Raw genomic sequence first — 14,240 nt, 5'->3', positions numbered from 1 at the left:
GGGTGATATGGTTACATTTTTTAGGATTGTGTCAAAAGCCAAGTGGCAGCATTCTGGACTAACTGTAGACGGTGGATTGATTTCTGAGTAAGACCACTATAAAGGGAGTTACAGTTGTCGAGACAAGAGAAAATAAGGGCATGAATGATTTTTTTCCAGGTCTGTGTGAGAAAACCTTGGATATGTTTCTTAAATGATAAAAACACAATCGCACAACCTTCTTAATGTAGGGTTCAAATATCAGGTTTCGGAAAGTTATGACCTGAACCAGTTTAAGGGCATGTTCTCCAGTCTGTCGATGAGTATGTGGTGGTCTACACTATCGAAAGCAGCGCTTAGATCCAAAAGAACCAAGATGGAGGATTTACCAGCATATTCAGTCAACAGAATATGAAACATGTTTGACATTTTACGATAATTGGCTCCCACAGAAACCAGCAATAACAGGAGAGAAAGAGCGAGCTGACCCGGAAGTGTCACCAACCGGATTTTGCATACTTGTTGTACAGCTGTGACTCAAAACAACAATAAATCTCAAATTCACCTCCAAAAACTGAAGAAGAAGAAGAAGAAGAAGATATTGAGAGTTTTTCTGAGATTTCAAGTCTCTGGAATCGCCACTGTGAAATAGTTTCTTACACACGGCAAGTGTGTGGTATGATGTTCTGAACAAATTGTCCAGTGTGTGTGTGTTGTAAGAATCGGTTAAATCTGTCATTTTATGTCTGTAGTCTTCCGAGTCTTTTTCAAGAGTTGAAAATCCTCTAATGTGCAGCAGCCTTAAGGGAAAACAAAAGGATGCAATGTACTGAGGACTAATTGACTAACAAGACACAGGTGCAACAAAAACTGGTTGGAAAACTCACCAAGACAGGAAGTAAAACTGCAACAGACACACAAGAATAGTAATTTCCAAACAAAACAGGATTTCAAGTCCAAGCTGAAGGGTCACTATTAAGTTCCGCTACTTTAGCCGTTCAGACAGTTAAACCTCTGACTTAAGTCCATGGTCAACTTGCATTGTGGGTATTACCTACATCAATGCTACATGAAAGGCAGTCAGCTGGTGTTCTGTTTCTCTAGTTTCATAAAGTATCCGTAACTGATATCAAGTCATCCACTGTAAATGGTAAATAGTCTGCTTTTCTAGACTTGATGACAATTCAAAGTGCTTCACAGTACAGTTTTACATTCACCCATTCACACACACATTCATACAGTGCATCTACGTGCAGCACTTTTCTCTATAAGCAATTTGTGTTTCAGTATCTTTCCCAAGGACACTCTGGAATAGGGAATACTGGGATCAAACCGCCGACCTTCTGGTTAGAGAACAACAGCTCTAACCCCTGTACTAGCCACAGCCGCCCTGTACTGAGTAGTGTGCACAAGTTCTATATTGTATCTGTTTTATAATTGATAGGCTAACAGTGTTGCCTTTTAAGACTCTGTAGAGTCTGGAAGCTGTCGTGTAACTCTACCACAAACCAAAGAACCGTTGTAAACTGGCTGGACTCACCCTGTGAATCACCCATCTGCAATGGACTGGACACACTTAAAATAAAGATGCTAAAACCTAAATGGTTTGTCTCTGGCTGCTTTGTGATGAGAGCCCTGTGGCATGGTCAACTGCCACAGAGTGAAAGACACTTTAAGGGAAGTTGTACTGTTATCATCACTGCCATGGACCAACAAGCTAATAAAAAACACCAGGGTTCAAAGCTCCTTTGACAGCATCAACTGAAGTAATGTAAGAAAGACACAGACTACCTCTGGGTTTCTCCAGCCAGCCCCCTAGTAAATACTCTGCAGCACGTACAAATGAATGAGTGAGCGACTGTATGGATGACATTCCTAACACTCGACCTACACAAAAATGAAAATAACAAAAATGGACAAATATCTCAGAATGAAAAAGCGGTGTCATCCAAATTTAATACACTTATGAAGACGTCAAGAGAGTTTTTGGTGATAAGGGCAGATGCCGGTGCCGATGTGCTGTGAACAAAAATATGTGATCTAAGCAGAGGAATTAGTATGTTACATCCTGCCTGTGCCTGCTGCTCCACCCCTTGAAAGCTCTCGACCTGTATGCGTTGTTGTGAACATGTCTGAGCAGAGAATCTCCTGCTGCATTGTTCATGTGTGAAAGGCAAAGTCTGTAGAAAGTCTGAACCCAATTCTGCAGACATCATCTGGAGTTCATGTCTGAAATTGGCTTATGTAATTACCATGGAATGGAGACTGAGGGAAAGTACAAATACATTTATAACTTTAGTCAAGCAAATATTAATTGTGAAAAAGTAATGAACATATAATAGTAATAAAAGTGATATAGTATACTGACGACTGTAGCCACTGTCCCCATGTGTTACTGACTGGCGTGACTGCACACATTAATTACACCAGACCAGTGACTTACCATGAGGCAGGTACCTGCCTGGAATCTGGTGACAAAAAAATTGCTAAGAATCTAAGTATCAGCCGTTCGTATGAGGACTGTGCCCTCAGCCTGGTTTCACACACAGATATTTCCACTTGAGATACATGAGACGTCAGAGAATTATGTTTATGCTTTGAAATGTGTGTTAAAGCTGCAGATAATCATGATACATTTTCACAATATTGTATTAAATCTGCAAAATTGCATTGTAAGTGGTAAACAAGATAATAAACTTTTGACTGTGAAAACATCTTGTTTTGCCAAGTTACTCTCTACTGTCTGACATAACCTTTTCAGTACTGTTTTCATACATCCCTTTGTTTGATGTTTGTTTCATGGTTTTCTGCTGTGTGTGCCTGTCCTCAATAGGTCCCTAATCCTGTATGTGTACAATATAGAATGTAACCTTTTTATAGCCTGTGCTCAGGATTACCAACCTGCCTAGTAGTACCTCTCCTGTAAAAGTCACTGCATGCCACTGCTATGAGATATCGCCACATATTTTGGACTTGCAAAGTTTTAATATTCAGAGAATGAATCATACAAGATCCACAATTGTCATCTTGAAGTAAATTTCTATTGGGTTGAGTATTGTAGGATTGTAGTAATTCCCTATACCCAAGCTACAAATGTCTGACAGGACGGAAAGGTATATTGTGGATAGGTGCTGACAAGAAGAGAGGATAATATAACAAGTTCTTTTTGTTATCTAGTTTCACTTAGCCTAACATTGACAATCCTGGGGCCTCTACTACTGTAAAGCAGGATTTTCATTTATCTGGTTAACTTCAGGTTTACCATTGATTATTCTGAGCCGCTAACCTGCTCTGGTGCAGGTTGAGTTCGAGATAAGAGATCAAAATGTGTCAACAGCAAAACTATAGTCATACATGATCCTGAAAGGGACAAAAGTTTAAAATAAATGCTTAGAAATAAATGTCAGCAAATAAGATGGGCGCAGGGATTTTCCTTTTCCAGACTTTTCGTGTCAACTCTGGTTTTAAAACAGAGCCTCTGATAAATGGAGTTTATTACAATATATAAATATATCATGTTTATTATAGCTTCATATTAATTCAACAAAGATCCCTTGATTCTGACATAAACCCTGAGTGTTGATGCTTTTAAATTCTAATTATCTCAGTGCAACTCAGAACAGCATGAGGAGAAACTAAAACCAAAACCTCTGTCTTGAAAAAAAAAGAGAGATCCCAACACTGATCAATATATTCAAGCTTTTACATTTTGACATCACTTCAACTTTTTTATCTGAATTACATGCTCATAAGTTTGTTCAGACAAAAAAGTCTCAGCAATAACCTCAATAAAATCTCTCTGCTTTACAGTTTCTTTAGACACAATATATTTTCAATCTTTAAAGTATGAGGATAAATGAACTGCAAATAAGTAAAGGAATTTAATTAAGGTTGGGGCTGAGCATTTATTATGAACATGTTAAGTCTTGGAATGGATGAGGACCCAAGTGCAGATGACACAAAATTCAATTGAATTTTATTTGTATAGTGCCAAATTACAGACATTACTACACATGCATTATCTCAAGGCACTTTGCATAGTAAGGTGGAGATCTTACAAAATTATGGAGAAACTCAACAGTACCCACAATGAGCCAACGCTTTGGCGACTGTGGAGAGAAAACCGGAGAAAAAAAACCTCTAGCATAACGAGACTCAATGTGGGTGGTCATCTGCCTCGACCGGTTGGGGAAAAAATGTGGGTTGAAAAGAGGGGAGAAAAGATTATGTGTAACCATCATATTTAAGCTGACTGGTTGTTCAAATTAAAACAATAAGAGTGTTATTAATGATAGAAGCACTAGTTAAGTAGTAATGATGATAATAATAATAGTAATAATAATCCACACAACAAGGCAGGTATAGTGTGTGGAGTTTTTAATGATAAAGGCAGGCAAAAGCAAACTTAAATGTTAAGTGTGTAGATTTTAGATACATCTAGTGGTGAAGTTGCATGTTGCAGCTGAATAACCCTCACCTCACCCTCCCCTTCCAAACATGAAAGAGAACCTGTGGTAGGCTTTGGTTGTCATAAAAACAGTGTTTACTTTGTCCAGTTTGGAAAACATGACGACCTCCGTAGAGAGACCACGCTCCAGTTGTAAATGTAAATGTATTTAAATATAAAGAGGCCATTCTAGGGTAAAGAAAAAATCAATTCGTATAATTTAGATGAAACACACCAGTGAAAACATCACTAGGATTATTTTATATTCAATTTCTGCCAATAGATCCCTTTCACCTTAATCTTACACTCTGGACCTTTAAAGTCTAAAAAAGTCTGGTACAAACCAACAAAACGTAGGTACCAAGAAAACCAGGAAAACCAGCTGAAGCATGAGGAAGCCGAGACTAAGGCCCAATCCCATTTCACCCCTTAGCCCTATCCATTAGCCCTTCCTCTCTGTTTTGCGCGTTCCTGTGTAGGGGTAGAGTGAGATTTTTCAGACCCACACTTCAAGCCGAGGGCTACGATAATTTCCCAGAATGCCTTGCGAATCATCAGCAAGCTGGGAGAGAGACCTGTAAATGTAGTATTTTCTCCATTAATAAGGATTTTAAAATTATAATAATAATTGTAATGTCTTAGTAAATATCGTTTAAATGTATTATGGTCATTTTTTCCCGCAACAACCTTAAAAAAAATCGATAGTGTGCCGGCCTTAGCATCCCATAATTTCACATAATTTCATGTCGCATCCCCCCTTCTTTGAAGATACACGATGAACTTGATTTAACCAGCGTATAGCAGCGATGTTACTGAACTGAACTGCTCCTCTAATAACAAAGCATCATGGCAGGCAGCTAGCATCCTGAAGCTGTGTGCTTTTGATTTATACGTGAAATAGTGCCGAGCATCCAAGCTTTTCAATTTCAAATGTCATTAATTCACCTGCATTAGTATAGATGCTATTAGGATATAATGGGTTTGTCACTTCAGTAACTGCAAACAATAGCATTGGTTTATTTAAGATCTCAAAGATGTTATAACAATGACATCCCCGGCAAATTGTCTCTTCTGTTTACATAGACGACTACTGATAACGTGATGTAACAGCTTCTTGAAGGGCTGTCCCAATTCGTAGGGGAAGATTTCAAGTAAGGTAAGGGGAGGGGTAGGGAGAAGGGGTTAATTGGGATTGGGCCTTTATACAAGAAGGGATAATTGAACACAAGTAAAACAAACTTACATTAGAACTAGTGCAGACATAGGAGAGGGGAAATCAGACAGGAAGTAAAGTTAGAAACCCATGGAAGGACTTTTCCAAATAAAACAGGATAAATAAAACAGCAATGAGTCTCAATTATTGCTGTAATATGCACTTTTCCAAACATTAAAATCTTCATCTCTGTGAGAAGTGGATAAGGGACCTGTTTAACCACAGTAAATGTCCCATAACCCACTGCATTATACAGGTGGACATAGTATACATGATTAATGATTCCACATTTGTGTATGATAGTTTATGATAACAATGTTAACATTTAGCAGGTATTATATTTTTTATTGTCTAGTTAAAATCTTACTTTATTGTATTTGCATGCTAACCCTTCCTCATTACAAAACACTATAACAGCTGAGGCTGATGGGAATGTTATTAGTTCGTTTTGCAATAACTGAACAATGTTGAATCTTTATCTAAAGATGGCGCTACATAAAGAATACATAAAGTTATTTTTGATGGCAGCATGATTGTGCCTACCAGTTTACAGCAATCTGTCAGGATAAGCCCCTATAAGGGACTTTCGGGACTCTTTTTGAACATTTAAAGGCTGGTTGGACTTCTGATTTCCTTTGTTTGGATTGAAGTTGTTATTGTATTTGTTTGGACTTTGACATTATTCCCTGTTTTGCTTTGAAGTTACTTACCTTGTGTGTCTCTTACATACACTGTATTTGGTCTCTGGCTGTTTCAATCACCATTCACTATATAGTCCACTATTTAGTGAGTTCCCATTTTGTTGTGGTGTCCAAATCTTTAGTGAATTTTTTAAAACCCTATATAGTGGACTCATTCTTTCCCACAATGCATTGTGAAAGGTAATGTACAACATATGCACCAACCGAGCAATTTTTACCATTATGCATTGCACTCACGGCAGTAAGACGAGAGAAGAGAGGGCAGCAGAAATAGCCAGACCTTTTGTATAAATGTAAATTCAAGCAGAGCATCACAGCACAAACTGAGGCAAACAAGTTTGTTTCTACATTTAAAGATGATCATTCAACATTTTTTTCCTCTATCATCTACAAAATCCTGACAGTCACAACAATAAAAGGAGAATTAATAAAGAGCTATAAATAGAGAGTTTATCACATTTAATACAGGCATCACAACTATTATTGATTGATTTGAATTCAATGAAGATCCTTTAATTTTATATTTGATAATAGCTGATTGTTGATTGGTTTACTTTTCTCTATCACTGCAACTCAGAACAGCATAAGGAGAAATAAACACTCACGCCTCTGATGTCTTTATTAAAAAATTATCCACACTTCGCTCAATATGTCCCATGATTATAAATGAACATTTCAGTCAGACTGAGCACATCACACAATAACTACTAGAAACAATTTGACACCACTTCAACTTTTTTTTTTATCTGCATCACAGGTGTAATGATTTTGCCCCCTCAGTTGACTTTTTAGGAGACTTTGCATTCGGACATTTGGGAAATCATTTTTGGACTCTTGACATGTGTTGTGGACTTCAAGTTTGGACTTTGCTTTTTGAATTTTTATTTTGATCTGTTTCAGATTAACACAAATGCTGAATTCCCCAATACTTATGATGAGTTTAAACTGTGCCAGAGCATGATTGAATTGGTGTGTGTGTGTGTACAGATATCTTTGAGATGACCGTTTTGAGCCCACAACCTTAAGAGTGAAGACATTTTGGGACAGTGACGACATCCTCACTTTTAACCCACTTTTAACGGGCTGTTTCAGGGTTAAGACTTGTTTTTAGGGTTAGGGTTAGAAATAGATTTAGGTTGGGGTTTGGGTAATAGTTAAGCATTTAGTTTTGATGGCTAAGGTTCAGGTATGGGGCTGGGGAATGTATTATGCCAATGAATGTCCTCACCAAGATAGATGTACGTGTGTGTGTGTGTGTGTGTGTGTGTGTGTGTGTGTGTGTGTGTGTGTGTGTGTGTGTGTGTGTGTGTGTGTGTGTGTGAGAATGTGTGTGTGTGTTTTTAGGGGGGTCCATTAAGCTAAAGCATTATCAAGTTATTGCATAATGTTTCTGTTGAGCAGCTGATTTAAAAATGAATCATAATTTGAAGGGACATCTGTTTTTAATTATTTTTCTCTAATGAGCAAAATAAAGTGTGTGGGAGTAGAATAGTTCACTGTGGCTGCAGTGAAATACACATTTGACCTGAATTTAGAGAAGTGCAGCTTTGCACGCTCTTTGAGAAAATACTGACACAGATACATTCAGGTTAAGAGAGCTTTGATGAATACAACAACTCATTCTGTGCTCCCTCTGGAGATAAAATTACAAACTTGTTTGTATCCTGAAGCTGTTTGTGAGCAGTCAATTGTAAAAATACAAGAATGAAAGAGTGATTGGTATTAAAATATTGTTCCATGTTATTAGATCAGACATTTTAGGAAGTACAAGATCTTCTGTTTAGCTTTATCTTGCTCAAGTGCAGAAATATATTTGTCTTGGCACAATGACTGGTAGCTGGAGAAAGTTGCTTGCCTTGCTTGTGAAATAATCGAGATGCCTGTGACCATAGCATGTTACTAGGTTTGTAATGATTATAATGCAGAATATATTGGGATAATAGCTAGAAATTTAACAACATAAAATGTAACTTTGAAGCAGATTCATCTTGTGTCTTTAATTACAGATCAAGAAACACAGACATGAAATTTCTTTTAACTTCTAATATATATATATATGTGTTTGTGTGTAAATAAAATTTAGCTGAACTACAAACTATGCCTTATTTCTGTTCTGACTTCATACTCAATACCTTGACCTTTGCACCAGAAGAGATTATTGGACACTGCACATTTTTCTCAACGTCTCATAACTCACATCCATTCTCACACTTCACCAGGCCATTAAGTAAATGTCTCCTGGGAGAGCATTGTGGCAGCAGCGATGTTTGACCTCATCAACCTCTTGAGCCTCTCAGTAGATGATGACTTTTACCACTTTGTTCGTGAGAAATCTCTCATTCATATAAAGAAAACTGCCATGTAGTGACCTTCCATGCTCCTCACATGTCAGGGGACTGCGGTCAGCACTTATTACCTCAGTGTTTATTGTCGCTGCTTTACTATAAATGAGTCTCATGGGAAATATGAGTGTGAGCCAAACATCACACCACCCAATGTTCTTGCAATTAACACTGAATGGAACTAAGCATCTTTTTATTGGTATTAAGTTGTCAGCTGTCCATTGACTATCCATATATTTGGTTGGATAGATCAATGTATGATTAAATATTTAAAGATATTTAAATCAGTCATCCAATATGACGAAGGTTCAAACATGAACACAGTTCCTTTGTGGTTGCAATTGTTCTCTGATGTTTAATGTTTTGAATGACTTTATCATTAATGTTTTATGGAAATTGGGTTGTAAATTTGCCAACCAATGAGAATGGAGCTAAAGTAATTTTTTGGGGCTCATAAGGATCAAACTGTTATTGTAACATAATTTCTTTTCAGAAAACAGAATGGTTGTCATTTTGAGGGAAAGCAACCGATTGATCCAAATCTACTAATTTAAAGCAATTCTATTTAAAAAATGTAAGTGTCAACATCGTATTTCAAAACCCCCACACATTTCAAACCCTTATGTTTATTCTCAGTGTTCCCTGTGTCTTCTCATATCAGTTCATATGCACTTTTGAACCCTGCAGGAGTTGCTGAGTGCTGGTCCCTGTTGACTTTTCACTGTGACTGGAACCAGAGCAGGCACAATAATGGCATCATTGATCACAGACCATTTTTTCTGCCTTCAAAGCTCCCATTGCCACAAGAAATCTTTCTGAAACAGAAAAGCAATCTCTAATGTGGTGAGAGGCCTGATCTGCCCTCTCCATTACCCTCTGAAGCCTGATGGGCTTTTACACTCACTGCCTCACTCTTTCTCTGACTTTCAAGCAAAGATAACTGTTTGCTTCCTGAGGGGCTTCTCTCTCGTCTTTGTGACACAACAGCTGCATCACACCAATTTGTTATCAAACAGAAATCAACTCAACTCACTGTATTTGTGTAAAAATATCAAACCAGTGGTTGAATTTGTTTTGGGCCATATTTGCTACAGCAACTGTAGCAAAAAATGTGAGAGCAGGAGTTTCTTAATTTGTGATTCGGAACATCAGAATTGTGCACCTGTAATGACGTTGAGAAGGTGTAACTGTTGTGTTGTTCCTGTGGGAAAAAAATGTATCTACAAGTTTGCAACTCCTGAAGACTTTTTCTCTGTGACTTCAGATTTACCCATAAACATGTGGGTGATTTTCTACAACTACAAATTCCATTGTCACTGGTGCTTAGTTGAAACTTGCAGTTTTGTGCACTAAACTACTTTCATATTCACCATTAACTGACTGCTTCTTACCATGCATATTAGGAGCATAGAGCATTTTCGTTCTTTTACAAGTGTACAACAACTTCCTTACTTATTGGCTTACTACCACCGATTTGGCTCTGATGGCCTGAGAGGGAACAGTTTGCCCCCTTTCTGCCACCAGACATGGTGGAAGAACCAACCCAAACATCCTCACTATTACCATCAAGGAGGTTATGTTTTCCCTTCTTTCCGTTTGTTTGTTGGTTTGTTTGTCAGCTGGATCACACAAAAAACTACACTACTAAACTTGGTGTAAGGATGGCACATAGGCCAAGAAACAGCACAAACAATTTTACATAGATGGATCCAGGATTTTTTTCACTATCTTAAGTTTTTCCTATTTCCTAATGCATTTGTTTTGATGAAACGATTGAGTGTGTGAAATTTGCTGCAATTTGGTTGAATTTAAGGGGTCTGTTGGGCCTGTACTGCAATTGTAGTGGATATTTGCTGGTTGAACCTGTACTGTGCTTTTAAATCTGCTGTAGTTCCACCCAACACCGTATGGACCAATCAGCATCTCTGACACACAACCCTCTCTGAATTATGGACCAATCACAACTCGTCTCTCACATCCAGTAGAGCAGTAAGTTGTAGCAGTCTGGTTCGTTATCACCACCAGTCTACCAGCGCAACAAGCTTGTCCTCCTCGCGATTGATGCCGTCTATGTGCACAGAAAATGACCGGAAAGTGATTGTGGGGAACGGCAGGATTGTCCGGACGTTCCCAGTTGGTACACTGGAAGTTTGCTGACCGACAAATTCGAGTCTCCTGCGCCGTTTAAGGTAGGTTTTCGTCGGTGTGGTGCTGTTGCAATGTCCTCTCCTTCCCTTTTGCTCATGACCTGCGACTATTTACCGCACGTTTTGGCAAGGGGTTCTGAATAAGCGTAATTCGTTTTTTTCTCTTTAACATGGCCACTCATTTTTTAAAATGCTGGTTACGTAATTGCTAGTGTTTGTCATGTTAGCCACGAAGGCTGGAAAGTGAGTCCAGCTGATATAAAAACACAAATGAAGCCCTGTCAGCTAAAAGCCTTCTCCATAATAATGTATGCTGACAGATAGCTCCGTTACGTGCCGCCCCCGGGGAAACGTCGCGCTGAAATCATACATCTGCTCCGGTAATCGACGAACGGACCCTGGTTAGTCACCTTGGAGATCACCGAAGGCATTTTACCAAGCTTTAGAACCAACTCTCCCACTGCACACACGTTTTTGTCGCCGCGGAGTACGTCTTTCAGCGAAATCCAACTTAAGAATGCGTCCTCAGTGCTATTCTTGCCGTCCTTTCCCCCCCTCAACAGTCAGGTCTAGCTGCGTTACAAAACACTGAAAATAAAATCCTAGTTTATTCGAGGCCCTTCAAGCAGATGTGTATATCTGGTGATATAGATGCTTGCTGATTTGAAAAGAAGACCATAACATTAACGGAAGTTTCCAGTGGCCTAGCATCAAATCTGCCCCGCTGCTTCTGAACGAGGCGTCGTTTAATTGCGGTATTTTGAATATAGTTTGGTTTGAGGTTGCTTTTAACATTAAGAGGCACTGGGATGTGCTAGGGTTACATGCAAGAGTGTTCTACACTGTGAGTAAAGCTGGGGGAAATGAATCATGCCCTGGGTATCACAGATTTTACATATTAACATGCGGATGTATTGGTGACATGTTAGAGCTTCATACAATATTTTCTCTGTAAGGTCCTGTCAGAGGCCCAACAAATCTTGCCCTTTTATTGTGTTGTGGCCCACAGAAATATCTTCTTAAGTTAGTGCATATTACTTCTCCTTCATTTCAGACAGTTCTACTGTTTACCACTGCAATGTTACAGGTCAAGCTTCTCATCTCGTTACCCCCCATTGTTTATTGTATGTTAGACTAGCAAGTAAAAATAGGAAATACTTGTCTCATGTGTAAGGGAAATAGTTCAGAGGGCGAGTTATTTTTTTTTGCTTCCAGTGTCCAGTGATGGCCATAGAGTACAATTGTCTAGGTAGCCAGCAGGACATCTGCTCTGTGCAGGTGGTCTGGGGGGGAAAATACTCAAGTCTCGTTGAATTCTGAGTGTTTCTCAGTAGGTCATCTTCCACAGCTGCAGTGTTGGATCAGTTGGAATTTAGCTCACTTATACTCTCATTTCCATGTCTCAAAAGAACAGCCAGTGCTGCATCACAATTATTACAGTGAGTCAAACAGCTGTCCCCTTGCTGCGGCCAGCCACGGTTTCAACTGTAGAGTAAAGCCCATATTTATCATGTTCCTGGACTCATTGATGCAGGGGCCTACATTTGTCAAACCTCCCAGAATAGTAAAGATTCGTACAAAGTTAACATCTTGGACATCATAATTTTTTGGCATGTGTTTAGGCACTAAGAAAACTGCATTAAATTTGCATTTATGGAAACAAGTAGAAGTGGCTCTTCATGGGCAGTATACTGGAACAGCTGAACTCTGAGCCAACAAGTTTGGTGACCACCCACACACTGGCCAGGTTTCCTTGGTGACTTGCTGTTTCTCAGGAGGAGAAGAGAAGCAATATTCGGGAAGTGAAGTGGTAAGGGGTGCTGCTTCCACGTGTGCTTTAACTTTTCTGTTTTCCCCTAACAATGTTTTTTTTCCCCAAACTGGGAAGATGTTACTGGACACAGGAAAATGTGACTATTAGATCATGTAATAATCCTATAATTTTATGTTAAGAAGTTTTTTTGTAATTTGGAGATATATGCACGCCACATTGAGACACTATGGATTTGGTGATTTTTTTTTCCCATCACTCATCAAGATGCTTTATGCTTGTCCTACATCTGCCATTCTCACTAATGGGAACAGGTCATAACCTTTTAACCTGAAGCGTGGGACAAGGCAGGGCTGCTGTGCCAGTCCTCTGCTGTTCAACTTAGCACTTGCGCGTCTGGCTATTAGTATAAGGCAGCATACTGATATTAAGGTGGGGGATATTGACTGTAAATTATCTCTTTATGCAGACGATTTGTAAAAAATATTATCGGACCCCCTGTATCCCTTCCTACACTCCTCTTGCTAATTAAACTTTTTGGTAGCCTGTCTGGGTATTCCATTATTTGGAGGAAAAGTGTATTTATTCCTCTTTCAGAAAATCTGGATTCTGGATCAGTTCACTTATTTGGGCTTATCTATTCCTGTAAATCCTACACTCTTACTTAAGAATAATTTTACTATTCAGTTAGACAAGCTGAAGAAAGAAATAGATATTTGGAGGACTTTGGCTCTATCTCTTATAGGGCATGTAAATACGATTTTAAAATGGTGTCGCTCCCCAGGTTTATGTATTTGTTTCAAACTTTTCCAATTAACCTTCTGTTATCATTTTGTTTTTAAACTTGACTCAATAATAATGCTGTTTGTCTGGGGTATAATACACATCGTATTGCCAAGACCCACCTACAAAAGCCCAAAAAACTGGGGGGGTTTCTACCTTCCAGTATTCCAACATTATTATTGTTGGGCAACTAATGCCAGACCCCTAATTTATTGGCAAGACCAGCTTCCCCAGACAAATGAGCTCCATGATACACCCAAGTGGTTGCAATTGGAATCGCACGCTGCGAGAAACAGCTCTCTGTCAGCTCTTTTGTTTTCTACTAAGGATTATCCAATGCATCTAGTTGAGGACAATTTTGTTCTGCAAAATTCACTTAAAATTAAAAAAAATATTAAAATGGTGCTTCAAGCTCCTGAATTTGTTACATTCTCCTATTTGTTTTAATCATAATTTGATTCCATCTCAATCTGATCAGGCCTTTATTTACTGGAAGGATAAAGGACTGACTACTATTGCAGACTTGTACATAAATAATCATTTTGCATCCTATTTGGAGAGGATCCATTTGGGCTAAATTAATGCCAGGTTGCAGTTGATTCAATTTAAAGTCATGCATAGATTACATTATTCTAAAGAAAAAATGAATATAATGTTTATTCCTCGCCATATGCTTTCTTCTTTACTGAATGATTGGTTAGTATAGGCTGTAACTCCGTAGTTTATCTCTGTACAGTCTGGCTTTTTCTTTTTTGTCCTTTGTGATTGTCTTTTATGCTTTGGTTTGTGTTGTATGTTTTGTATGGGTGTTTATGTTTTGTTTCAGTGTGATGAAAGTTAAATATAATAAAATAAAA

At 38.5% G+C, this 14,240-nt stretch overlaps 1 protein-coding gene across 4 annotated transcripts in view; it reads left to right on the top strand.

Annotated features, from left to right (window-relative positions):
* The first annotated feature begins 10,651 nt into the window (after positions 1–10,651).
* tpst1 (tyrosylprotein sulfotransferase 1) overlaps positions 10,652–14,240 on the top strand; it is a 43,940-nt gene continuing 40,351 nt past the window's right edge. For all 4 annotated transcript variants that reach the window (XR_004695144.2, XR_004695143.2, XM_035153453.2 and 1 more), the window contains exon 1: positions 10,652–10,871. The gene's annotated coding sequence lies outside the window, so the exon portion shown is untranslated. The remainder of the gene's footprint in view (positions 10,872–14,240) is intronic.

Source organism: Hippoglossus stenolepis, chromosome 4, assembly GCF_022539355.2.
Source record: "Hippoglossus stenolepis isolate QCI-W04-F060 chromosome 4, HSTE1.2, whole genome shotgun sequence".
In the NCBI taxonomy this organism is placed as follows: domain Eukaryota; kingdom Metazoa; phylum Chordata; class Actinopteri; order Pleuronectiformes; family Pleuronectidae; genus Hippoglossus; species Hippoglossus stenolepis.
This window is presented reverse-complemented; position numbering and strand designations above follow the sequence as displayed.